The following is a 27,066-nucleotide window of genomic DNA, read 5'->3' on the forward strand; positions in this document are numbered from 1 at the left end:
ATATATATATATATATATATATATATATATATATATATATATATATATATATATATATAGATGCAAATGAATGATATACAGGGAACTTAAAACCTCTAACAGGTTCTCTCTAGAGAACAAAAGCGGCATACTATCATGAAGCGACCCAAAATAAACTTTGCATGATCCAACGCTTATCCACCGGTTTTTCGCAGATGGAAAACCGACAACAAAATAAAGGGGCTTCATGGCAGCCTGCTTTTCAAGGGCTTAAAGTTTATAAAAAGAAAAATCCCTCCAACGAGAAAGAGATACAGATGATTTTCGATTCTCTGAAAGCAAACTGTGTCAGATTAAACAAGACCTCAGAACTTTCGTCTTCTTGAGCTGAGAAACACATATGTTTTTATAGAGACTACTTTCCAGGTGTCTATTTGTATAATACCTGCTTGTAACTTCAATGATGCGATAATACCTGCTTGTAACCTCAATGATGCGATAATACCTGCTTGTAACTTCAATGATGCGATAATACCTGCTTGTAACTTCAATGATGCGATAGTACCTGCTTGTAACTTCAATGATGCGATAATACCTGCTTGTACCTTCAATGATGCGATAATACCTGCTTGTAACTTCAATGATGCGATCCAAATTGGCCCTACATTTAGCCAGGACTTTTTTCCGATGGTGTCATTGGAAATGTATTGACTGACAGATATGCCCATCTCAATGGTGCAATGATCAAAAGTGCCTATATATTCACAGACCTTCGACTTGACAATAGCTGGAACATCTGTGAATGTGAGGTCTACTCTATTACCAGAAATATGCGTGAATTCATCAGTTAGCTGGACATCAATGAATAGTGTCCTAGAATACAAAATTACTGAAGAAGTTTTCTAAAATGTCTAGACAAAGAAGTCCATTATATTAAGTAAAGACTTTTTATTAATCAAAATATGACAATTTTTTCCCATCTATTCTTCCCTTTTCTTTAATGTACAAAATTTTCTTTCTACTTATCCATCTTTTCACAAGTCGACAACTTTGCTGCCATTGACACTTTTCCTAACTCCTATGTATTTGTAGCCGGACAGACAGACAAGCAGAAAGGCATAGAGACAAAAAGCGATGGGTGAGCAAACACAAAGAAATCTTGAAGAATTGCGAAGCTAAAGGTAAAGAGAGAGACAGAGAGAGAATAGTGTTTATTTAGTCGAGATACACAAGAGGGTCAGGCCTTGTTACGTATTCATGAGATGCAAATTGAAGTCAAGAATAATTCCTGGGCAATAATTTACGATATTTGACCTGGATTTATGAGGGAGAATTACCGTCGCATTTAGGGTAATTGGTATTTGATCCGATGTGGCCATTGCAATACCGCTTTCCAAAAATGGTGATCGAAGAGCATGTTATGTCTATAGGAGTCAGCGACTAATTTGAGGAGTTTCGGTTGAGGAAGACTGCTTCTGTATGCATGTGTTTGTCTGTTTACTGATTATTATACCGAGCTGAAATTTATTTGTTATTCTTTTTAATTATTTCAGTAATATCTAAATTCCATTCTGATGAAGCTTGCTTCTCGATTTATTAATTTTTAGAGCTTTTTACACTCATAATAATAATAATAATAATAATAATAATAATAATAATAATAATAATAATAATAATAATAATAATAATAATATGCTTCAATAATTTATAAATTTCCCCTCTCTAGTTTAAACTCAATGAAAGTGTATGCATAATATTTAATTTCATCTTCTTAAAATAACATTAAACTGAAACAAATCATTGATAACTTTGAATCTATTTTTAATCATCCAGGTTTAACGAACTTTATGTATTCATCAAACAATGATAATTAGCGAAAACTACGCCAGCAATGAAAAATATTACTAAATATTTTCATCAAATTACCGTAATATTTTTATAGTCACAAATATTACGCTACAAATGTCGTTTAATACCCAGTTCGCTATACCTCGAAAGTATCATCGAAGGGAAATTATAATTAATAAGTGGTTAGTGGAATGGAATATAGAATTTTGGCCAAAGGCCAAGCACTGGGACCTATGAGGTCATTCAGCGCTAAAAGGAAAATTGAGAATAGAAACTTTTGAAAGGTGTAACAGGAGGAAAACCTCGCAGTTGCACTATGAAATGATTGTTAGGAGAGGGTGGAAAGTAAGATGGAAGACAAGAGAATATGAACGGATGTACAGTAAAAGGAATGAAAGGGGTTGCAGCTAAGGGCCGAAGGGACGCTGCAAAGAACCTTAAGTAATGCCTACAGTGCACAGCACGAGGTGCACTGACGGCACTACCTCCCTACGGGGTACAAGTGGTTTGGCACCCGGCGGATTCGAACCAACAGTCCAATGGCAAGAGAACTCATCACTGAAGTCGGAGGTGATTGCTCTCCGTGGTTCGAATCGCCCACATGATTAACAACTTATCAATTATAATTCCCTTCGGTATTATTTCCGAGGGAGAGAGACCTGGATATTAAACGACATTTGTAGCTTAATGTTTGTGAATATTACTACGCATGTGACTGGAAGCAAGAACGTTTACAACTCTTCACATCATCTTATAAGTGGCTGCTAGTGATTTGCTCTACCCGCCTTTATTATTATTATTATTATTATTATTATTATTATTATTATTATTATTATTATTATTATTACGAGCTTGTTGGCGCCCGCTATGCGAGCTGGAACCCGTGACTGCTGTCTCCCTTATCCTTCCATTCCCCTACCTACCTCGCCCACACCCAGGGTGGACAAACTGGTTTGCAGGGGGTGGGTGGTTGTGTCATGTCTCCCCAGCTGTCACCCGGGGGAGGACAAACAAGATCCACTCGGATTTTATTATTATTATTATTATTATTATTATTATTATTATTATTATTATTATTATTATTATTATTATTATTACTTACACCTGATATATTACTTTTTATCTAATTAATGCGCTTAAATACATCTACCATACATAATTATATAATGATTAAACATGCATAGATATAATTAAACAAAAACAAAATAACAAAACGTGAATAGTTCATCACAGTACATGACGTAGTTACAATAAGGGAAGATATCCACGAAGCCTTTCTGCAAATAACTAAACAATCATTCGGAATTAAGAAGAGAATTGTCCTGTTGCAATACCTTATCCACGTTAAGATTTCTATTTATTTGTTCTATATTTCTTTTATGAAAACCACTGACGAGTGCTGAAAACTTTCAAGCACAGGAGCGCGAGTTTAGATTTTTCCATTTAACATTATTAAGGGTGAATATGTTCAGATACACGCCGACTATAATACGAAATAAGAGAAGAATGGGGAAATATGTGGCGGATTAGACAGCCCCATACGTAATGCGTATAAGTGACACGATTGTAAATCTCGATCCCTGACAACAAAGTGTTGTTAAGGAAAGCGAAATCGTGGTCGGGTAGATATCCCGACAGATTTGTGAGGAAGGGAAACAAAATGAAGAGCTATTGGGATAGATGGGAAGCCTGAGGACAGAGAGAGAGAGAGAGAGAGAGAGAGAGAGAGAGAGAGAGAGAGAGAGAGAGAGAGAGAGAGAGAGAGACTTAGGAAGCGTTTGCTGTCAGAAGGGAAACCGAGGCATTACAATAAGTGAAAGAGACAGGTACCATAATTTGATACTAAAATGGACATTACAATAACTATGGTAACAGATACCCAAGACAACAATTTCTAACTGTTTTGTATTTTACCAGATTCGTCTTTTGACGTTTGCTATATAATCTAAGTATATACGAAGACATTTCTGTACTTTTAACATCAATCAAGGTATCAAATCAACATTACTTTCTAATGAGAAAACAACGATAACTTCTGGCGATTTTCTTTTCCAGCATTTACAAGTTCATTTCCATTTTCCATTATTCGTCGAGGCTCTTTACTTCTCTACGTTCTTCCCCTCCCCATTTCCTCGGCATCATCCCAGATTCCCAAAAATTCCAAAAATCCAGGCTTGGGCCTACCTGGATTCCGCCTTGTTTGCCAATTCCTCCCGAAGCATTTACTCTGTTCTCCTTGATAAAAAGAATTTCGCTCCTTCCGGTCCATTAACCTCTACCTTTGGGCAGACCTCCATTTCCCGGAGGAAGATAACGCCAGAAACAATGTGTTCGGCGATATTTTTACTCTCTTCTTACCGACTCCGCCTCATCATCTGCAGGTTTCTTCAAGGGGGGAAAAAATGTGCTCGTTCGAATTCTCTTTCCTCTTCTTCTTCTTCTTCTTCTTCTTCTTCTTCTTCTTCCTCTTATGGATATTAATGTTGGGGAAATTTTTAGCTTCTCCTGGAGCCGAACATTCTTCAAGTGTTTCGTTTGCGTCGCTGCTTCAGCGGGGTTCTATTTTCGCTTGATGTTGCATCGCTTAACGTTTCGCCCTTTGTTTTTTTTTCTTTCAAATTGTTGTATATTTTGCATGGTTTCATTTGCATTATACTGTTTTGCATTATTTGGCTTGTGTTGTAGTGTTCCGTCTGTGCAGCATTATTTGGCTTGCGTTGTAGTGTTCCGTCTGTGCTGCATCATTTGGTTTGTTGTGTTGTGTTGTAGTGTTCCGTCTCTGCCGCATTATTTGGCTTGTTGTGTTGTGTTGTAGTGTTCCGTCTGTGCTGCATTATTTGGCTTGTTGTGTTGTGTTGTAGTGTTCCGTCTGTGCAGCATTATTTGGCTTGCGTTGTAGTGTTCCGTCTGTGCTGCATTATTTGGTTTGTTGTGTTGTGTTGTAGTGTTCCGTCTCTGCCGCATTATTGTGTTGTGTTGTTGTTGTCTTGCTGCATTATTTGGCTTGTTGTGTTGTGTTGTAGTGTTCCGTCTCTGTGCATTATTTGGCTTGTTGTGTTGTGTTGTAGTGTGTCTGTGCTGCATTATTTGGCTTGTTGTGTTGTGTTGTAGTGTTCCGTCTGTGCTGCATTATTTGGCTTGCGTTGTAGTGTTCCGTCTGTGCTGCATTATTTGGTTTGTTGTGTTGTGTTGTAGTGTTCCGTCTCTGCCGCATTATTTGGCTTGTTGTGTTGTGTTGTAGTGTTCCGTCTGTGCTGCATTATTTGGCTTGTTGTGTTGTGTTTAGTGTTGGCATTGTTGCTTGTTGTGTTGTAGTGTTCCGTCTGTGCTGCATTATTTGGCTTGTTGTGTTTGTTGTAGTGTTGTCTCTGTGTTTATTTGGCTTGTTGTGTTGTGTTGCAGTGTTCCGTCTGTGCTGCATTATTTGGCTGCATTATTTGGCTTGTTGTGTTGTGTTGTAGTGTTCCGTCTGTGCTGCATTATTTGGCTTGTTGTGTTGTGTTGTAGTGTTCCGTCTGTGCCGCAGTATTTAGCTTGTTGTAGTGTTCCATTTGCTCTGCATTATTTTGCCTGTGCTTTTTCTTTCGTATGCTGCTGTCTCATTAATCTTACGACGTATTTTTACTTTTGTTGCATTTGTCGACATTGCTTCGTTCAAGTTGCAGTGCTCTGTTTGCTTGCTCAAGCATCTTTGGCCATAAATCATCGTTGTTGAAGGTCTATTTTCATCGCTCACGTTTACACTTCTAGGACTTTTTTACTGAGGGCTTTCGAATACATTCCTCTTTTATGCATAAGAATAACAATAGCAGCAACCGAAAAAAAATTTTGACTCACTAATTACAAAAATAAATTAAAAATAAGGATACAGTTTCATGCTTTTTTTTTTTTTTTTTTTTGCGAAAATCATTCTGTACCATATCAGTGACTTTCCTTTCCAGATGAAAATACAAAGTTCCGAAGTACTGTCCATATATTTCAAAAGTTACCACTGGAGAATAGAGCTATTCCAATATGATGAACTGTTTATGGCTTACCTAAAACTCGGTACAAGTAGTTTTCATGAGGATATCAATAAAGCCTCAACTTTGCCTACCCTGGACTGGTAAAGCTCAACTGAAGTAATAAGACCTAATGGCTACCCGCTGTTTATCAATACATGGCATTATTGCGGAAATACTGAGAAATATAGTAACTGGACTGAATGTCCATTTTCTTTCCTTGGAAACTTATTTTTAAAATTAAAATAGACCTATCCGATATCAAGGAAAACCGAGCCTAGCTTAAAATCCTTCAACCTGACCTACTGCAGGATTCGAGTAATATAGAATGTTCTATTTCCCACATTAGCAGTAGGAATATTTTTTTTAATGTCGAAAATCAAGCATAATCTCGTAATTCCGTTCACTAAAAAGTTCTTAATAAGCGTGGGAGTGATATGATAGCTTTTTTTTTTTTTAATTTCTTTCAGTACCTTGCTCTTGAAAACCCGTTACATTACGCCATCACTTAAAGTGGCTTAATTTCTGTGATGGATAACGTTTCCCAGATTACATAACTAATAATTTTCCGGAAGTGAGTGTTGGAAGAGGGTTTGCCGATTTATCTAAAACGCAAGAGTTACGGTGCATTTCTCTTGACCATAAGCATTAACTCCCAAGCATAACTGAATCGGTTATTCATCAATAAAATTCATAATCTCTTCTTGACTGTTCCTGCCTTGAGTGCTTTTGGAAAGCAATATAAACCCCTTCTGAAACTGCAGAATCGCCTCACCAGAATTCAAAAGTATATGTCCACAATTCACTCAAATTTTCTTGATAAAAGAAAATGCAGTCTTTATGGTCTATTTCCTTCGTTTTCCAGTCATGTGTAAAAGTCACTAATGAATTTATCGCCTTTAACAAACTGGATTTACGATTTCCTATTCGGCCAGTGCTAACAAAGCTCAAGAAATGCAACTTATTCAGTCTTCCTTTCTCTTCTTCCAATGTTATGCATGCAAAACGCTACAAAATATATCTGCATTTTTATGACTCCATTTGTTCGAGTCTTGCGGCGCTGTTTTTGCCGGCAGCAGAAGGTTTCGGATATATTTCTCACAATTAAATTACTTTCTTCGCTGAGATGCCGAGTGGCTGCAGTATTCTATTTTGGCCGTTTTGCAAGGTGATTTTAAACAGCATTCTTACTTTTGTATTTATTGTCTTTCATGAAGCATGAAGAAGTCTATTTTAAGCGACAATTTTTATCAGGTGTCTTATCACTGCACTTCTCCGGTTGTAAAATTGCTATTATAAATGCAATAATTAGTTTTTCGTATGTTTCATGCACGATTGTTTTGCAGCATAAAAATAGTTTAGGTTCAAATGAATGGTTATTAATGCAGACTTAACATAAGCAGATCACATTTCTCTTTTAGTCTATGATTAGGAATGAAAATTTTACAAGTTTTTGAGTCAGGCAAAGAAACATTATTTCCATCGATTTTTTTGCTTTTTCTATCTCGTGTTTTAAATTTTCATAATAGCAGTCGTAATTTGCTTTGCTTTGCACATAGCCTCATTTAAATAACATTAGCATTTCTATTGTTTATACATATGAATTAATTACAACAGACCAACTCATAACTGGACTACGAATCATCCGGCCTTTGAAACAAAAAACTATGGTTTCATTTATTCACAACACTGATGAATAATTTCGTAGACTGATGGAAATGATAATATCACATCTTATTAATGATGAAAAGATACCGGAAATCATCTGATATGTATGTATGTGTTTATATATATATATATATATATATATATATATATATATATACATATATATATACATACACACATATATATTATATATATGTGTGTGTGCGTGTGTGCGTATGTGTGTAAGCATACAAATATTGAATAATCATAGCAATTAGCATTGCGTTCATCCTATCTGACTGAGTTTTCATTTACGCTTTTCGACAATGCAATTTAAAAGGCAGCTTAATTCCCAACTAATATCAAATTTGATTTTACATAACATTTTAAAATTAAAATGTGCATACATGATAAACCATAATGCCATCATAAATATATTAGTGAAGTCTAATTCTATCCGGGTACTCATCAGAACTTGGAACGATTCCTGTACGTGAGTTTTAATGAGACGGAATATAAAAAGATTTCGAAACAGCTACAGTAGTACAGTATTCACGAAATTAAGTTAATTCTGCTATCCTTTTTTTATATAGCCCTTTGAGTAGCCATTCAAAGCTCGTTCTCTTTCGGCTAAAAATTCAGACTGTTTCACTGCTCGTATTAAAAATTCAGACTGTTTCACTGCTCGCATTAAAAATTCAGACTGTTTCACTGCTCGCATTAAAAATTCAGACTGTTTCACTGCTCGTACTAAAAATTCAGACTGTTTCACTGCTCGTACCAAAAATCAAGTTTTAAGTAGGAAATTTTCAGTGTCGTACATTCAAATTTAATGGTGAAAAGCTTTGTTACTCTTTTTTAAGTCTGAAAACTTTTATGACTAAAAATTAAGCATTTGAAATTTTTTTACCGCGAAAATGTTTATGAGGGGAAATTTTAATAATTAAAACTTTGTTGAAATTTTTTGGATAAAAGCGTTTATGATAAAAATAAAGTATAAAAAAGCTGTTTTTAACGAAAAAACTTCATTTACTCAGGAGAATTATAGTCTTATGCGCTGACTTATATATTTAAAAAAAATTCCGACTAATAACCCTAATATTGAATTAAACATACTTTGAACTTTGAGCTTGAATGAAGGAAAATATATAATCATTTTTTTACAATCTACGGGTTAATTTTTTATTCCATTATCTTTCCTTTTCCTCCAACATTCCGATTATGAGGAGAAAGAAACAAAAGACGGAACAGCCACCCTGCAAATATGACTGGGGAAAAGAAAAATACGCCCAAAAAGGAACGAAAAATATGTTAAAAATAACAAAACTGAAAAACATTCTGGTTAGATTAACGGTGTTTACCCTTTTATCCATCGCTTAAGGGTGAAAACGGATATCACCATGCTCTTTACCCTACAACCAAGAACGTCTCCTCTTGACGGTGTGCAAATATGATGAAATGAAACCGCATTCTGTTTCTTTAATTTTTAATTATTCATCATGTATATTTTTACCAGATAATGGGTATTCTGAATGAGTCCTCCTTTCGTCGCTTTTATTATCGAAGTTGTGTGTCATTCTGGTCCTCATGCACGATCTGCGAAGTCATTTAAACAACTTTATTTATTTAAGTCTTTAGTTTGCCTGATTCCGAAGTACTTTACACTTGATGGTAGGCCTGATAAAAGAGAATAAGTGTGTTTTCTCCAGGTTAAGTAATGTAAATTTCTCAGCTCGAATTAAATTTTGCAAGTGATGTAATCTTTTTGATTTAAAAGTGATATAACTGTAATACGTTCAGTCGTAAGAGAACGAGCAGACGCCGCAACAGATGAGGAATAAGGAACCAAAGATGATGATAACAACAGTAGTAGTACAAACGACGATAATAATAATAATAATAATAATAATAATAATAAAATAATGATAAATAACATAAACATCAATAGTAGTACCATTAGTATAAGCAACGAAGGCAATAATAATAATAAAGAAAAACAAAAGAATAGGCAACTAAAGACAATAATAATAGCAAAGTGGTAGGAGTACTAACAACGACAACAACGGCAAAACAAACAATGAGAGTCTGAAGAGGAAGGATAAACTGACAGGCAGCGCCAATAAAGCCTCGCTTTCTCTTCATATCACTGGCTTCTGGCGACGAGGGCGTCTTGAATCCCTCCAAGGAAGCTACTCCAGTCTACAAGAAACGTTTTCTCTTTTTACCTCTTCTTTGGCTATGGAGACTGAGCGATCGCGTCTTCCATAGCCAAGGGGAAGGAGTTCCAACTTTTGGAAAGGATCAGTTTTCACAGACGGAAGAAAAGGAAAGTGTAGGGTTACGCTTGATATTCACATTTTTCTTTTTTTATTTTTTTTTTAAGAAAATGGTGCTACCTCTGACTCACAAATGGAAGTCCTACTATGAATTTTCTGATCTGTGATATTTTTCTGAAAATCCGCCAAACTCTTTATTTTCACTTTTAAGTTTTATCATGAGGACAATTACTGACTTGTTGTGTACCTCTGAAATAGTACCAGTTGTTCCTACCTTTTGTGTAACGTTATATGAATCTTCTTCTTCTTCTTCTTTTAACGTGCTTGTTTTCCCATTTGTATGGGGTAAGCACGATGCCTTCTTTTTGAAGGACTTTGATTTGGCTTTGGGGTAGACTGTAGTCCCGATCGGCTGCCCTTCCTGTCATCGCTTAGAACCCGGTAGCGTATGTACATGTATTTTACCAGTCACCAGCGCCCTTTCTCCCAGCAGCGAGGAGTCGTTGTAAAGTTATATCAATATCAGTACTTAAAATTTAGATACAGTTAAATGAAATATACGCATTGTAAACAATTTAAGCTTGCTTTGAAACGCAGTGATGCTAAGGTAAAAAATTAAAACTAAACCTTTTAAAAAAATCGATGTATTACTCTCTGGAGAATATATCATATTCGAAAGATCATCCCGAGAAGAACGTCCCAATCCCGTAGCTTTCTCTGCGTTTGGAGGTAAACAATGTGTCCACGTTCCCTTGAGGAGAAAGTAAAGTAAACTCAACTGAATAACATCTGGAGAGAACACACGCATCACACCATCGAGGGTCATGTACTCGCCTGAGAAAAACAGGTCAAGCGGAGTATGGTGTTCCCTCGCTGCCAAATAAATATTCTGTTGATGCGAGCATGGACGCTTCTAAAACTGTTCTATATTTTATTGGCAAATATTCGGCGATTGCCCAGCATTCTATTTTATTTTATTTATTTTAGCTCACGATCCTATTACGGTATTATGGCTTTATAAGCAGCGATTCTCCTCTTTTCCAAAGTCTGATTTATAAAATTCGAATTAATAGCCAAGGGCATTTATAAATTAGCTTGCTCTAAATATTCAAACGTCTGATGTTATTTTCACATCAGACTTGCAAACACGCGCCATGCCGATTTCAAACACTATATCATAAAATCGTCTAGACGCAGAAATATTTTATTCAAACTTTCCAATCACTTATAGTAAGTGCAAAACGAAAGTAGAATTTAGATGAGTGTGAATCTCATTCAGAGAGAGAGAGAGAGAGAGAGAGAGAGAGAGAGAGAGAGAGAGAGAGAGAGAGAGAGAGAGATTAGTCGAAATACACTATAGAGCCAGGCCTTATTATGCATGCATGAGATTAAACGGAAAGTCAAGAGTAATCACTACGAGAATAATTTACGCAATATAACTCCAATTTATACGGAAATTATTGTAATAAAGTGAGTGTTCGGGATTCAAATAGGATATACTGACAAAAAAAACGCATAACGTGAAGTTCCAAACATTCCTACTGTAACAATTAATTCCTAAAAATACTTTTTGAAAAGTGTACATATTAAAATTCACAACAAACTTTATTTGGGAGTCCGTTTCATATCAAATGAGATTCATAATTCTTTTCTATATTCAAATTAATACCCAATCGATGTCTGACTCCAGGTATCCACAGCATTCAAGGATATTTACATATCAGCTCACTACAATAAAATGGAAGTATCCTTCGATGATCAGTGTCAATAACATGCTTTTCATATGGTCACGTTTGTACAGTATATGCTTTGAACAGGATTTCTGTAAATAACGTACATGCTGTTGCTGTTGATGGCATTGCTGTTTACTGTTCTGTTGATTTTTAAAATTTTACTGTTGTTATGAGTTTATTTATTGGTTTTGCTACTGACTTTATGTTGTTAAAATTTTCATTCATTCGGGAGATACTGAGCTGAACCCTGGGTCTGTTACTTATTACAGTAAGAAAGAGTGCAAAGTACTTTACTCAAATGTTTGAGGCTTAAGGTCAAATTTTCTCGATCTCCAGAGTTGTGCCCGTAACTACGATTTGATGTTTTTATCTGAGACTCTTGTCAGCCGTAATAAGTCAAAGGTTGAGTTTCTAATCGAACAGCGTAAAATAGTTCGTTTTAGAGATTTTCAGATGACGATGAAAATGTAACATTCTTAAAGGCGGCGGTTCAAAGACTGGCGGGTTCGATTTAATCATTCCGTTATCTTGAACACCATAATCTTTGGAAGCTGGATTTCAAGCCAATGGCCCCTGTGGACTTGTTCCATAAGAATAGGTTTCATCTTTTGAATATTAATAATATTAATAAATAAAGCTTTGCTATTCATCTTCAAGAAGGGAAGAAGCTTTATAACTGTTAGCAGTTTAATTATTCGGTTATTTTGAACACCATATTCTTTGGAAGCTTGGATTTCAAGTCAATGGCCCCTATGGGCTTGTTCCATAAGAATAGGTTTCATCTTTTGAATAATAATAATAATAATAATAATAATAATAATAATAATAATAATAATAATAATGAAGCCTTGCTATTCATCTTCAAGAAGGGAATAAGCTTTATAACTGTCAGCAGTCCATAATTAAAATAAAAATTAGGCATACATAAGAGAGCAGGGCAATGCAAAATATGCATCGCTCGGGAAACTATAACCTCCATATCGAAGTTCTGGTAAAGCACGTTTATTGTAAATATACCAAGAGCTGCCCAATAAAGAGTATAGTGGTAGAGAAGGAACCAGGACAGAATTGTGAGGGTAAAGAAAATGAAGAGCTCTCTGGATCGGTGGGAATCTTGAAGGGAGAGAGAGAAACAGATTGAGAGGGAGGTTTCAAGATATCTTCGAAAACTCTGGATTAGAACTGTAAACAGAGTTGTCGCATGACAAAGCTACATAATCAGTACTAAAAATTTTTTTTTTATTTTGCTCTCAGCCGCTAAATATAAAAATAGTAGAACAATATTAAATTTTGAAATAATTTTGAACGTCGCATATAAATCAAGATAACTATGTATTGTATTGCCATAATACTTAGCATTACAAACAAATAAATTCATTATTTCGGTAATTAACACAAAACCGCTCTAAAAATTTTCTCCTGGATTTCTTCTATAATGTTTAAATGCTCTCTTCTTACTCGAAAAATAATTGGTATGAACTACAAGGCAGTCCGAGTAAGAGGGATTATTCCTTCTTTAATTTTTTTCTTTTATCGCTCCTAATTTTTCACAGCCTTCAAAGTATTTCGAATTACTAGTAAAACTTGTATGTGATGATGCCAATGGAAACCTAGAAATTCATTCGACTGAACTTTCTTGTGACACTCGGCTAAAAGGTCAATTTCAATCTTTTTTAAAACTAAGACTGTAAGGACGTATTTGGGACCAGATTTCCTCAAATACTTATCGTCGGCAGACTTAAGACATTATTTATCTATAGTATCAATGTTATTCTTTTATTTCAAGAATAAACTGTTTCATGACATATATTATTGTTTTTCCTTTTTTCTATTCCTATGTCTTCAATGTGATATTCTTGGGTTATTCCAGTCACAATTTTCACAACTCCACAAAATCACTTGCATTTCAGAACACCGCAGAACTCTTACCTGCAATATTACAATTAAGTATTCATTATAAGCATTTACCTTTTGTTTTTATAAAACGGCTCAGTATTTGCAAGAGTAAATTCAAGAGATACTTTTACACACAAATTTACAATTCATTTTTAATTCTTCGAGGGTATTCGTTCAGTCCTTTATAAAAGATCCTCAATCACTCGGGTCCTAGTTCCTTGATCATCTAGCCATATTTACATTCCCCGGGGAAGGTGGCGCCTGAATCAATGTGCTCAAGTTTTTTTTTTTCGTTATATCTTCTATAGCCGTCGGGTTTTTACCTAGACGTTTATCTAAAACGAACCACACACGTCCTACATCATGTTTATTCAGATATGAGTGTTTCAAAGTTTATGTTGTCAGGATAAGTGTTAACCAAGTATGTTTTTTGCAATCGTAAATTTGTCAAAATCTGTATTAGTGACTGCTGAAAAAAAACTCCTTATTCACAAACAAATTTTAGAACTTTTTCGAACAGACATTTCCATTCAAAGCAAAATATATTTTATCTTACTTTCTTACGAAAATATAAGTCGATTTGGATTTTTTTGACGGCCATAATTCTTCTTGTGAAAATTACTGGCCAATAAAAATAAAAGCTTCCCTTTTCTCCTTACTTTTTCTTTATTTCATTCGTTACTAGCTTTACAACATGGACTTTTCTATTATTCATAAGTTTTAGCCAGACAGACCCAAAGAAAACAAAAACAAAAAAAAATAAAAATAAACAACGGAGAAAAGGAAAAACTGGTCAACTCCTTCATGAAAGGATGGCTATAAGAGTCACGAATAAAACTTCTTACAATCAGGAGTCTCAGAAGTAGGTAATGTTTTACCCATGCATGTTTGTGTGAGTGTTAGCAAGGTACCTCAAGAGCGGATGAACGGTGTGAATGAATCTTGGTGAATAAGTTCAATGGGTGACTTTTGGCGGATGTTCTAGTTTTCGAAGGAGATTTGGCGATTTTCCGCCATCGACACAACGCAGTATCTCCTCTTGTGTTTACTGATATTTTTCCAAACCTTTACAGGTGAAAACATACAAATTGCACCAAAGATTTAGTAAACAAATTTCATCAAAGAAAATTTTAGTTCGTGTAACGTAAGTTTTGTACAGCTGAAAGAAATTTCAGATTATTTGTGTGTTGGCTGATTTTATCAGGTCGTTGGACACAGGGGATAAGTTTTCCTTTTCTTTCTCTCTTTCTTTACCAATACTTATATTTTTTGTATGTGTTTACTATTTGTACTCATATGAATAAAAGTTTGAATCTGAATTTGAATTATAACTTTGGCAACAAAGCCCCATGGAAATATCTCTCAACGCGCAAGAATCTGATCGGATCCCGACCACTAGCCTAGCCTGGTAAATAAATATGTTAGCTCATACATTGAACACCAACTTGTAGTCGAATCAACCCACGATTATGTATTTCTAAAAAGACTCAAACCTTTACACATGAAACCCAACACGCGAGCACTGTTGAGCTTGTCACCAAATTCCACCATTACTTTGGTCAGAAACGTCACACAGTTAAATCTCACTGCAGAAGAATCCGGACAACCAACCTGTTCTGGTCAATAAAAATGTCTACGCACAGGGATTAGCATTGGACGAGACATGTACTACCTGTTTGCTATCTAATTTATTCATGGTTTTCCTCAGTTAGTGTACCGAAGCGTAGCTATCTGATATTTCTCCACACTGTTACTGTTCAACTGGCTATAAAAACTTTATGCAATATAGTAATAAAAATCTTATGCAGTAGGGTTATATATAACATGGACTGAAGGTGAGTCCATTTGCTTTTTCAATAATATCGCAGATATTCACAAGGAGTTCTTTATGAATATTGTGCTGTTGCACAATATTCATATTAGTAAATCTATTCGTTTAAGATTTACAGGCAGCCAATTATTTCTTATCTTAAGAAATTTTTATTCTCGAGATTTTCTGACTTTGTCACTACAATATCCCCGATATAACAAAACAACTCTCCTTAATCAAATCATTTTGTTTCAAAATTTGCACAGTTTAATCCTCCCTAACAAAGAAATTCGATTATTTACGTAATTCGGCTCGTCTCCTTGAATTCGCTCCGGAATACACGAATTCCGAGTCAAACGCCAGAGAAATCTGCTCCGCTTTCCTGACAAAAAGAACCTCAAACTCCTTCTGGTCTGGTACCTCGATCTCTTAGGCATATGTACATTTCCTGAGGAAGAAAACGCCTGAAGTAACGTGTTCCACTCCATTTTTATTCTTTCCTTATTACCAACGGAATTTTACCTACATATTTCTAGGGTAAACTGCTGGTTTTCCTGAATCGTTAATTTTTACTGTGTAATTTTTATATTGTATGTCGACATTTTCTGCACGGTTTGGAGTCTACTAAAAAAAATAATGTTAATTTGTCTACCTCAAGATTATGAAGATGGAGAATGCTGGTAAATGTTCGCCTATCTTAGGTCCGTAATAACATAAATGGTCTGTTTCACTTTCATCAACAACCATATATATTATTACCGACCTAAAATAATTTAATTAAATGAATGTCAAACTTCCTGACACTATATTTGAGAGCACTGAAGAAGGTTTTTTACTAAATGTTACGATGAATATTTCTTTTGGCCTTTTGTTCCATATTAATGTTGGGAGAGACTTCCATAAAAATATACATTTCCACTTTAATGTCCTACAAATGCCGAGACACATTTACGTCATTTTTGGCCCATTTCTTTCACCCGAGACTTTATTTTATCATTTCTCCGCCATCATTTATTTTTCATCAATTCCTCATTTCACTTGAGCATATGCGCAATCGTTCCTCATTTGTAAACGGTCACATTACGCGTTGCTAGACATTCCAGTCTTGTCGAGGATCATATTCTGAATTTGCTTTTTTATCTTATCTTGCACTTCATTTTTATTACCTTCAACGAGGAACTTATTCAGATTGTATGTATACATTTTTATAGTCCCTCGTGTTATTCCTTGCATTAATCCATCTGTGGATTGCAATGACTTTACCAAAAACTGCCCTACATATGTACCAAATGTACAATTCAACTAAATCCCCATAAAACCTTGAGGTGTCACCTACAGTAGGCAAGATTATCTTTTTAACTGTTCTCTTTTTTTTTTTGTAGGTCTATTATTGCTTTCAGTCTCCAACTTTTCATCCGTTCTATTTGGTCTCTTCTCAATTAGCTGTTCGACTTCTTTAACTAATTACTGTTCTAGTTTTCACCTAAGAACATATATTTCGAGTCAGCCCTACCAGAGTTAAAAAATTTAATCTTCATTCAATCTTCTTTTCGACTGACTTTCTACTGGTATTCAAATTTCTGTTTTACCTTCTAGTCCACTGCAAACTTTCTATGTTGTTGAACTACATTATATTTTCCCTGGTTAGCAATGGGCTAACTATGATCACAGCAGGCAATTACTCCAAAGTACTGAATAACACAGATAGACAAGTGAGTAGCCGTTTTGTTCTTCGCAATCACGAGAGAATTTTGTTTACTTATCTTCTGGTATACATGAAAATGAAATATACTTATCAATTACTCTAGTTAAACTTCATCGACAAGTGAAACCTAGCTCTCTTAACCTGAAGGCTGAGAATGAGAGTCGAACCACTGAATGGTAAATCTCAAGACTAAAAATATCGGCGACTAAAAAATGCGCTCCTGTGACACACACCGTTTCACATTATCTTTTTCCAGAAATCCGTAAATTCAATGGGAATCCGTCACGAGCAACCCTGTGATTATGCGATCCCAATAAACTTACTCGTCCCCAAACTTTTCCGAGGTAATAAAATTCATGTTACGATCCAGGAAACTTTTCGTGATGGGAATTTTTCATAGAGATTCAAGCTAATTTCCCTGAAGTATGCAGGTGCGTCCGTCGCGAAAGGAAATCAGAGAGAGAGAGAGAGAGAGAGAGAGAGAGAGAGAGAGAGAGAGAGAGAGAGAGAGAGAGAGAGAGAGAGATTATAAAATATATGGCCGACCAGAATTCATGAAGACGGCAGAGGATTTACATAAGATTACTTATTTCTCTCTCTCTCTCTCTCTCTCTCTCTCTCTCTCTCTCTCTCTCTCTCTCTTCACTATGGCTAAAGAAATTTTCTTTTCCTAACTGCATGCAACGATATTACATTTGGAATACAACTGACTGATATAAATTAATTCAAAGAAATACCTATTACTTTCGTCATATCTATGGCTGTGTGCATATCCGCCTTCTTTACAGATTACATTAACAACATAAATAAAACCGGTATGAGCATAGTCAAGTGAGGTAAGCCAACCAACGGTTTAGATCAACTAAGTAATATCGTAACTGTACAGTCTATTAAAGAAAAAAATATCAACTCTTCCTTGAAATTTGATACCCATTTCCGTCCCAAACCAAAATAAAAGTGGAGCTTCGCCGTATAATAATAATAATAATAATAATAATAATAATAATAATAATAATAATAATAATAATAATAATAATAAGAACAAAACTACAAAATCTACAACAGAGCCTCAGGGTCTGGTATGGGCAGCAGTCCCATTAAGGCTTAAAATTTACATTGGGAGGGACAGCAAGCTCTCTTCAACACAGTTCTTACGATGAGGGACATAACCAATATTTGTTTTGGTCAGTTCTTGGATGGATGACCATAAAGAAGCCTAAGGCAGGCCTAAAGAGTCAGGTGAGACCTACAAAGGAGCCATTTCCTTCAGGTCTCTGGGAAATATTAATGAAGGAAAGAAGTAAAAGGCTAGATTGTTTGCTCTTTGGCGCAATCGAGTTTACTGTACAGCGTATAATGCTGTATGAAACTCTCAGCCGCGGCCAATGAAACTTCAGCCACGGCCCAGTGGTGGCCTGTGTGGGCAAATTAGCGGTGCCAGACGCACGATCATGGCTAACTTTAACCTTAAATAAAATAAAAACCACTGAGGCTAGAGGCCTGCAATTTGGCATGTTTGATGATTGGAGGGTGGATGATCAACATACCACTCTGCAGCCCTCTAGCGTCAATAGTTTTTAAGATCTGAGGGGGACAGAAAAAGTGCGGACGGACAGACAAATAGCCATCTCAGTAGTTTTCTTTTACAGAAAACTAAAGAGCACACCGTTTTTTATTTTTATGATCATTTATATTATTACTGATAATGAACACATGATTATTCCGATTGAGTCGGAAGATCATTAACTTTCTAAGGAAGCACACACATTGAATATGATCAATACAAATTATATTATAAAAAAATGCTGAGACACGGGCTAAGACTCCTACTCCTTCAATCTTTCGTGAGTCATTGAACTTGAGAGGCGTCGTTGTATATATATATATATATATATATATATATATATATATATATATATATATATATATATATATATATATATATAATATATATATACTGTATATATTATATACATGTATATATATAGTAAATTATATAAATTATATATATACATATATATATGTATACATATAAAATTTATATAATTTATCTCCCCGATATTTTCCAACATCTCGCATCCAGCAAAATCGTACAGAAAATATTGGTAAAAACATTTGCATAGAATAGCATGAAAATCAGCAACAATTCATTTAATTCAATATATAAAGAAATCCATGTTTAATCAAATGGCAGCTGCGAATGCGCTGCTTAATAATATTATTCAAAATAACATGAGAAACGGTAATAAAATGAAACCTAGCTTCTGAGGACACTATCTTTTCTCCTTGCGGTAAATCTCGATATGGTTGAGCTAACTACGAGAAAAAACGAACTGCCTGATAGTCAGTCACGCCATTGTTAAAAAGAAGATGGGCCTCTAAATGGCCTATCCGTTCAGGATGGAAACCCGAAATATGAGCCTAATGTCTCCCCGGTCCTTTCAGTGGGTTCCTACAGAGGCCGTCTTGGAAGAATTACAACTGAGGGCTGACGTCTGTGATAATAGAGCCACTATATCTCTAATTCTCCTCCTATGTACCTCTTTTTCTCTGGCAGATTTTGTTTTATTTGTCTATCTCTCAGTCTGCTAATCTATCTCATGCTACGCTGAGAGAGAGAGAGAGAGAGAGAGAGAGAGAGAGAGAGAGAGAGAGAGAGAGGCAATCTTTGAGAGGTAAATTACTCATCAGGTATATAACAGATAGATAGATAGATAGATCATTAGGGGCAACCAAAATTTCTTACCTTTCTTCAGAAATGTGGCGGACACGATTCACCGTACGAGGTCGTCTCGTCGCCTTTATGGAGGAAAACAAGAAACCGTTCGGGCCTGGATAAGAAAAAAAACTATATAATAATAATAATAATAATAAACATGACAAAATGAAATGACGGTTGAGAAAAACAGGACTCTAACAGAACAGAGTCGAAATGAAACTATGAAAGGAGAACATTTTTGTAAGTGATGGAATGGGGTTTAACAGCCACGAGAGAGGGCGATTTATAATGCCGAACACACTGACTTGATGATCTATGTTATCGGTCATACCGTAACGGAGATTAAGTTTACCTAATAGAGTAACTGAAGTCACTCTGGAACACACAACTCTCAGATTTGTCGGACTGAATTCTGATAATACTTAACATACCCAAATACACACCCTGGCTTCAGCTTTGGTAGGTTAATTTCAATCATTCACCTGCAGGTAAGTCCATCTGTTTTGGAGTAACACATTCCAACTGAAACACTTCTCAAAGGGTAAACCAGATTGCACGTCGGCAGCACAAAAAGGAAAACCTGCATGCCACAGCTGAATCAAAATAAAAGTGTAATTAAAAAAAGCAGCGGAAATAACGGCGAGCTGGAACGAGACCTGTGTAAACCTTAACGAAAAGCAGGAACAAGTAAGAACGTAGACTAGTTGTCTAAAAGACCAATGTCACGTCGGTCTTACCTTGATCGCATTGAGAAAGAACCAATACAGCAAAGTAACTTGTTTCAAGATTGGTAAATGAGACAGAGAATATGATAGTGAGATGAATCTGTTAAAGTTAAATAATAATGACGAGATGGTTGGGTACAAATACTGTCAAAACTTGTAATAACAACGAGGATAATAACAATAATATTAACGAAGACAATACTAAAAGCAATTGCACTTGCTGCTACGATCACTTGTAAAATGTGATGTGTATGTATGGCTACTTCAAAACTGTATATTTTTTTCGTCAATAACGAATCTTTAATCTATAGTATTTCCAAGCATTTCCCACAATATCACTTGATGTCGGACATTTAAAGCTGGGATCATAACTACCATCGAATCAATATATGGATAATTTCACATCGAAGAGCAGAATACTACGTAATGATTCCATTCAGAGAGAGAGAGAGAGAGAGAGAGAGAGAGAGAGAGAGAGAGAGAGAGAGAGAGAGAGAGAGAGAGAGAGAGAGAGAGAGAGAGTTTATTTGTTGTCATTCAGAGTTATTCCAGGCAGCGCTGGATTGGTCAGGTAGTAGCTTCACAAAATAACAAGGCATGTGGGTTGACATTCCGAGATAAAAAAGATTTTTTAGTTAAACATACAAAGAGATGACGGTTAAATAAAAAAAATATTTTGGTCTCCTACCACTGTGTGAAGGGAATCAAACACCCTATCAAGTATTCTGAAAAGTTTGAGAAAAGTTAGTTAACAATTACAACAGAGAGGCAGAGTTGATTGGTGTCGAATTGAAATGAATAAGTTCATTTGATATTTCTTCCCTGATTGTCACATCGACGGATATACCTTCAAGTGTTCATGGTTATAATTAATCTCTCGGGCCTTACCTGCTGATTAGTTCATTTCATCTTCTGATTGTTCAATTAATGTAAATATACGTAATCTTAAACTTACCCTAAAGTGTTTGCTTACAACTGCCTTGTGAGTAGAGCCCTCAGCTCAGCTATATTCCCCATTCTTCTTTGTTTTTTTATGATTTTCTGAATCAACAGCAGTCAGATACTATACAAATATTGAGGTAAGTAACTAGATCCTTCATAACTGACACATGATAAGCATTTTCCCAGGTAAAATTGTTATATATATATATATATATATATATATATATATATATATATATATATATATATATATATATATATATATATATATATATGTATTGTATATATATATATATATATATATATATATATATATATATATATATATATATATATATATATATATATATATATATATAGAAATCATCAAACACAATCACGTGTGGAACAGAAATAATTTTCTGACTCATCGGGATATCAGGTGGAAAGCAAGGGCGTTATCCACTATATACAAGTCTAAAATAATTGGAACCTGAGAGCAACTCAGGAATTACCTGGGCAAGTTAACTGCTTGCATACCAGCGAGTTTTCCCCAACTTCACACTGATCAGCCATATAGACAACATAATTATCCCTTCTTGAATAAGATAGAAATCATCAACACACAATCACGTGTGGAACAGAAATAATTTTCTGACTCACGTCAGGATCGAACAGGTCTCTCAGGTGGAAAGCAAGGGCGTTATCCACTGGGCCATACAAGTCTAAAAGAAGTTGGAACCTGAGAGCTAATTACCTGGGCAAGCTAACTGCTTGCATACCAGCGAGATTTTCCCCAACTTCCCGACAATGACCCAATAGAAAATTATTTCTGTTCCACACGTGATTGTGTGTTGATGATTTCTATCTTATTCACTCAGAAGGGATAATTCGAATGAAATGTTGTCTATTGGGTCACTGTGAGGAAGTTGGGAAAACTCGCTGGTATGCAAGCAGTTAGCTTGCCCAGGTCTGGGCATAGTCAGGTTCCAACTTCTTTTAGACTTGTATGGCCCAGTGGATAACGCCCTTTCTGATTGACGTGAGTCAGAAAATTATATATATATATATATATATATATATATATATATATATATATATATATATATATATATATATATATATATATATTATACATATATGTACTGTATATATATATATATATATATATATATATATATATATATATATATATATATATTATATATATATATATATATATATATATATATATATATATAATATATATATATATATATAATTATAATACTTTATGTGATAAAATAATTATAACATGCAAAAACATTATCTCTTTTTCTTTAGATATTAATTATTATATTTTTAACATGTGATTCTTTCTTGTAGGCTAACAATTATTTGTGATAAAAGAAACAGAACATTAGGAAAGTTTTTCTATAGTAAATGACTATTCGTTAATAAAAAACGGCATATAACCTAATTAACCTAACGCTGATAAAAGACCACGGAGGTGCTTTTTCTGAGAGAGAGAGAGAGAGAGAGAGAGAGAGAGAGAGAGAGAGAGAGAGAGAGAGAGAGAGAGAGAGAGGGTTGCTATTAAATTTCGTAACGATTTAGTGTTTATCCAAATTATGAATGACGGTGACTGAAGACTAAACTTCAAAATGTTTACGATGCCAATTTATAACAATCCACATTTTTTGTAACAATTTTGACCGCAGCGTAACTGGAAAGGTTTATTTGTTGATTTTTTCCTTCACTCCTTGGCTGTGTATCCTGGAAGGAAAAATGTGGTCTTCGGTAAACCCTAATCTCTCATGATCAAGTCGAAACATAAAAGGAGATGAAATATTTTGTGATTTATAGCCAGCGAACACGTAAACCTCAGCTTAAAACTTCTTGCGAGTGTTTCGGAACAGATTTTATGGCAAGAAAACCTTAGACGTAGTTTAATGAAAAGAAATCGGACCCTGCATATTTTTTGAGTCATATTAATATATCAAACTGTACTACAACAATGAAAGTTGAATTACTAAGTACTAAACATTACTTCTTTAAAAGTGTTTAGAAATTACCACTTATGTTATTTTATCTACCTCTACACAAGTCTAGAAGTAAACCAAATCTTGCTGAATGTGTGCGATACATTCAAAAAAACACCGACTTGAATATTGTGACTTCTCGTCTCTGTTGGTTGTCTATAGTCAAAAGGCCCACATCAGGCCTCCTACTCACTTTCAAACCCTGCCAACAATAGCTGGGCACCTTTAGACATGGGCCCGTACCGGTATAAGCTAGCTTGAATCTAAACCAACTGCCATCCCAAAACTTCTCGGTCTCCTAAAAACTTGTGATTAAAGAACACCAAAAAATCTCATGTGCATTCCACCCATTTCAAATGGGGTATTTAAATAAGAAACATATTACCAATGAATTATTTTGCCTAGAAAGGGGTACCATGTCTCGTGCAGGCTCCAACAGTACGGACGTGACCGGGTACCTTGGATACTAATCCATCTTCATCGGTCATGTTTACACTTTTTCTAGGAATTTTTACTGTTTTGTGAACAATTAATAACTTCTATTTTAATTGACCGTTTCAGAGAACTTCCCTTTTTATGCATAATGGATAACGATATCGGCAACTGAAATATATGTTGACCAATTGGGTAAAAAAAAAAAAAAAAAATAACAGTTTCAGGACTAATTTTGACAAAATCAGTTTCAGGACGTTAATCTTTAAAAATAAGAGTATATTTTCCTTTAATTTTTCTTGACATTTCCAGTGGAAATTACAAAGTTTCGAAATGCCCTTTAAATATTTCCTTAATTAATAATGGAAAATAGAGAATATTATACACTATTATTTATATGAAATGAAAGGAATGAATGCCGAATTGCTTATGGTCCACCTACTCTTGGAACTATATTGAGTTTCAACTCATGTCACCGAAAATTAGCATTCATTGACATGTGGTCATGGCAACACTCAGCCCGCCGACAGAGAACGAGAGGGAAAGGACTTACTTATTATTAAAGTTCATGAGAGGAAAAGGACTAATTTATTATTACAGTTATTTCTGGAATTTTTTTTATTGTGTAATCCAACGTCTCACGTACAAATAAGTACTTTGGTAAAATTTCAAAGTCTATTTATGCACATTAGAGTAAGATGGAATTAAGATAACCAGGACGGATATCATAAGCAGTGTTGCCATGAATGTTTATTGAAGACAATATTTCGATGACAGATCAGCTGGCACAGACTTTAGAAGTTTTCACGAGAGAGCTAATATGACCTCATCTTGGCCTAGCCTGGACTGAAAAGCTACAGTGAAATAGCAAGGCCTAATTGCTCCCAGCTGGTTATCAACCCAAGGCATTATTGCGGAAATATTGAGAAATATGGTAACTGACCTGAATGGCCTTTCTTTCCCGGGAAATAGTTCTTCATTGGAGGGGTTGGTACCGTTCTCGACTAGCACTCTGCTGGGCCCGCGTTCGATTCTCCGATCGGCCAATGAAGAATTGGAGAAATTCACTTCTCGTTATAATGTAAGTCGGATTCCACAATAAGCTGTAGGACCCGTTGCTAGGTAACCAATTGGTTCTTAGCCACGTAAAATAAATCTAATCCTTCGGGCCAGCCCTCTCTAGGAGAGCTGTTAATCAGCTCAGTGGTCTGGTTAAACTAAGGTATACTTAACTTTTTCCCAGGAAATTTATTTTCAAAATTAATAACCGAGGCAAGTCCTAGTCTAGCCTGATATCCATTCGACCTGACCTACTGAAGGAGTTGAGTAACATAGGCTGACCTAGTTTCCGTATTAACGGTATCGTCGTAAATTTCCTAAAAAACTAACAAACTTCATAAGTCTGGGAGTGATATGTCAGTCTCTTTTTTCCATTTCTTTCGGTAAAACTTTCTTTTAAAATCCATTACATTACGCCATCACCTTCAAGTGGTTTAATTTTTGTGATGGATAAAGTTTTACTGAATATTTAACTGATAGTTAGACACTATGTAGTTTTCCATAATTGATTATTAAAAGTTTTACTTATTCAGTTCAAACGGACTAATTACAGAGCAATTCCCTGGATAAAAAATATTATCCCTCAAACGTCACTGGAAAGGTCATTCATCAATAACATTCATAGTCTTCCTATTTTCTTTTTACTGCCTCGTGCGCCTTTAGGAAAAAATATCCTCCTTTCCTAAACAGCAGAATCGGCTCACAAGAACTTCGAATTCTATGAACACTATTCACTCAGTTTTTCTGGATACGAGAGACTGCAGTCCATCTGGTCTGCTTCCTTTATTTTCCAGTCATGTGTACAATTCCCTCAAGAACTTAAAAGAAAGGAATTTGTGGTTTTTTATTGGGCCAGTGCCAACAAGCATGATCTGGCAGCGTCAATAAATGCCGCTTATTCAATTTTCTTTTCTCTTATTCCAATATTATATTCTCGCAAATGCTACAATATATATTTGCATTTTTAAGACAACACTTCTCCGAGGGTCGTGTGGTGCAGTTTTTACTGAAAGTTGGGTTTCGGGTTTTGGATATATTTCACATAATTAGATTACCTTCTTCGTTGAGATGCTGAGTTGCCCCAGTGTTCTATTTTGGTCAATTTAAAAGGTGATTGTCAAATTTTGTATTTATTGCTTTTCATGAAGCACGAAGTCTTTTTTTTCTGCCTGACAGTATCTATCAATTATCTCATTAACTTCTCAAGTTCTCCACTATATAACACTGTTATCATAATTGCAGCATAAAAGCATTTTAGGTCCAAATGAATTATCATTCTTTTGTTAGCTGATTATTCGTAATATATAAGCAGAAGTTTCAAGACCGCATTTCCTCTCTTTGGTCTATGATTAGAAATGAAACTTTGTCAAAGTCTTGAGTCACGCCAAGGAAACATTATCTTACGGGTTTTTAGTTTTGCTGTAAAAGAAAACTATTAAGATGGTCTTGTCTGTCCTTCCGCATTTTTTCTGTCCGTCCTCGGATCCTAAAAACTACTGAGGCTAGAGGGCTGCAAATTGCTATGTTGATCATCCACCCTCCAATCATCAAACATACCAAATTGCAGCCCTCTAGCCTCAGTAGTTTTGATTTTATTCAAGGTTAAAGGTTAGCCATTATCGTGCGTCTGGCAACGATATTGGACAGGCCACCACCGGGCCGTGGTTAAAGTTTCATAGGCCGTGGCTCATACAGCATTATATCGAGACCACCGAAAGACAGATCTATTCCCGATGGCCTTAATTATAAGCTGTACAGAAAACTCGATTGCGCCGAAGAAACTTCGGCGCATTTTTTAACTTGTTTATTTTTGTATCTCCTCTTCGTAAACTTTTATAATAATAGTCCTAAATTTGTATGTTACTTTGGTCTTTGTTATTGTGCAGTAAATACATGTGAGACTATTAAAAAAATAATATGATGTCTAATGTTTATAACTGTGAACCAATTACAGTAGACCAACTAATAACTGGGTTATGAGTCGTCCGTCCTTTGAAATAAACAATTATGATCTTATCTATTAACAATACTGATGAATAATTTCGTACACTGCTGAAAATTATAATACCACATCTTAGGACAAGATATCAGAGGTCATCTAATATTTATGAATATAAATATATCAATATATATAGATATATATATACATATATATATATATATATATTTATATAATATATATATATATATGTATATAATATATATATATATATATATGTATATATATATATTGTATATATATATATATATATATAGGAAAATATTATATAGAAAATATTATATAACACTGCTTC

The 27,066-nt window shown here is 35.0% G+C and overlaps 1 long non-coding RNA gene across 1 annotated transcript in view; it reads right to left on the bottom strand.

The window, feature by feature from the left end:
* The window catches only part of LOC136839642 (uncharacterized), a 325,176-nt gene that overhangs the window by 163,698 nt on the left and 134,412 nt on the right, over nt 1–27,066 (bottom strand). The window contains exon 3 of the long non-coding RNA XR_010853427.1: nt 19,642–19,726. This is a non-coding gene — a long non-coding RNA (uncharacterized lncRNA). The remainder of the gene's footprint in view (nt 1–19,641; nt 19,727–27,066) is intronic.

The sequence above is a fragment of the Macrobrachium rosenbergii genome, chromosome 6 (assembly GCF_040412425.1).
Source record: "Macrobrachium rosenbergii isolate ZJJX-2024 chromosome 6, ASM4041242v1, whole genome shotgun sequence".
In the NCBI taxonomy this organism is placed as follows: Eukaryota; Metazoa; Arthropoda; class Malacostraca; order Decapoda; family Palaemonidae; genus Macrobrachium; species Macrobrachium rosenbergii.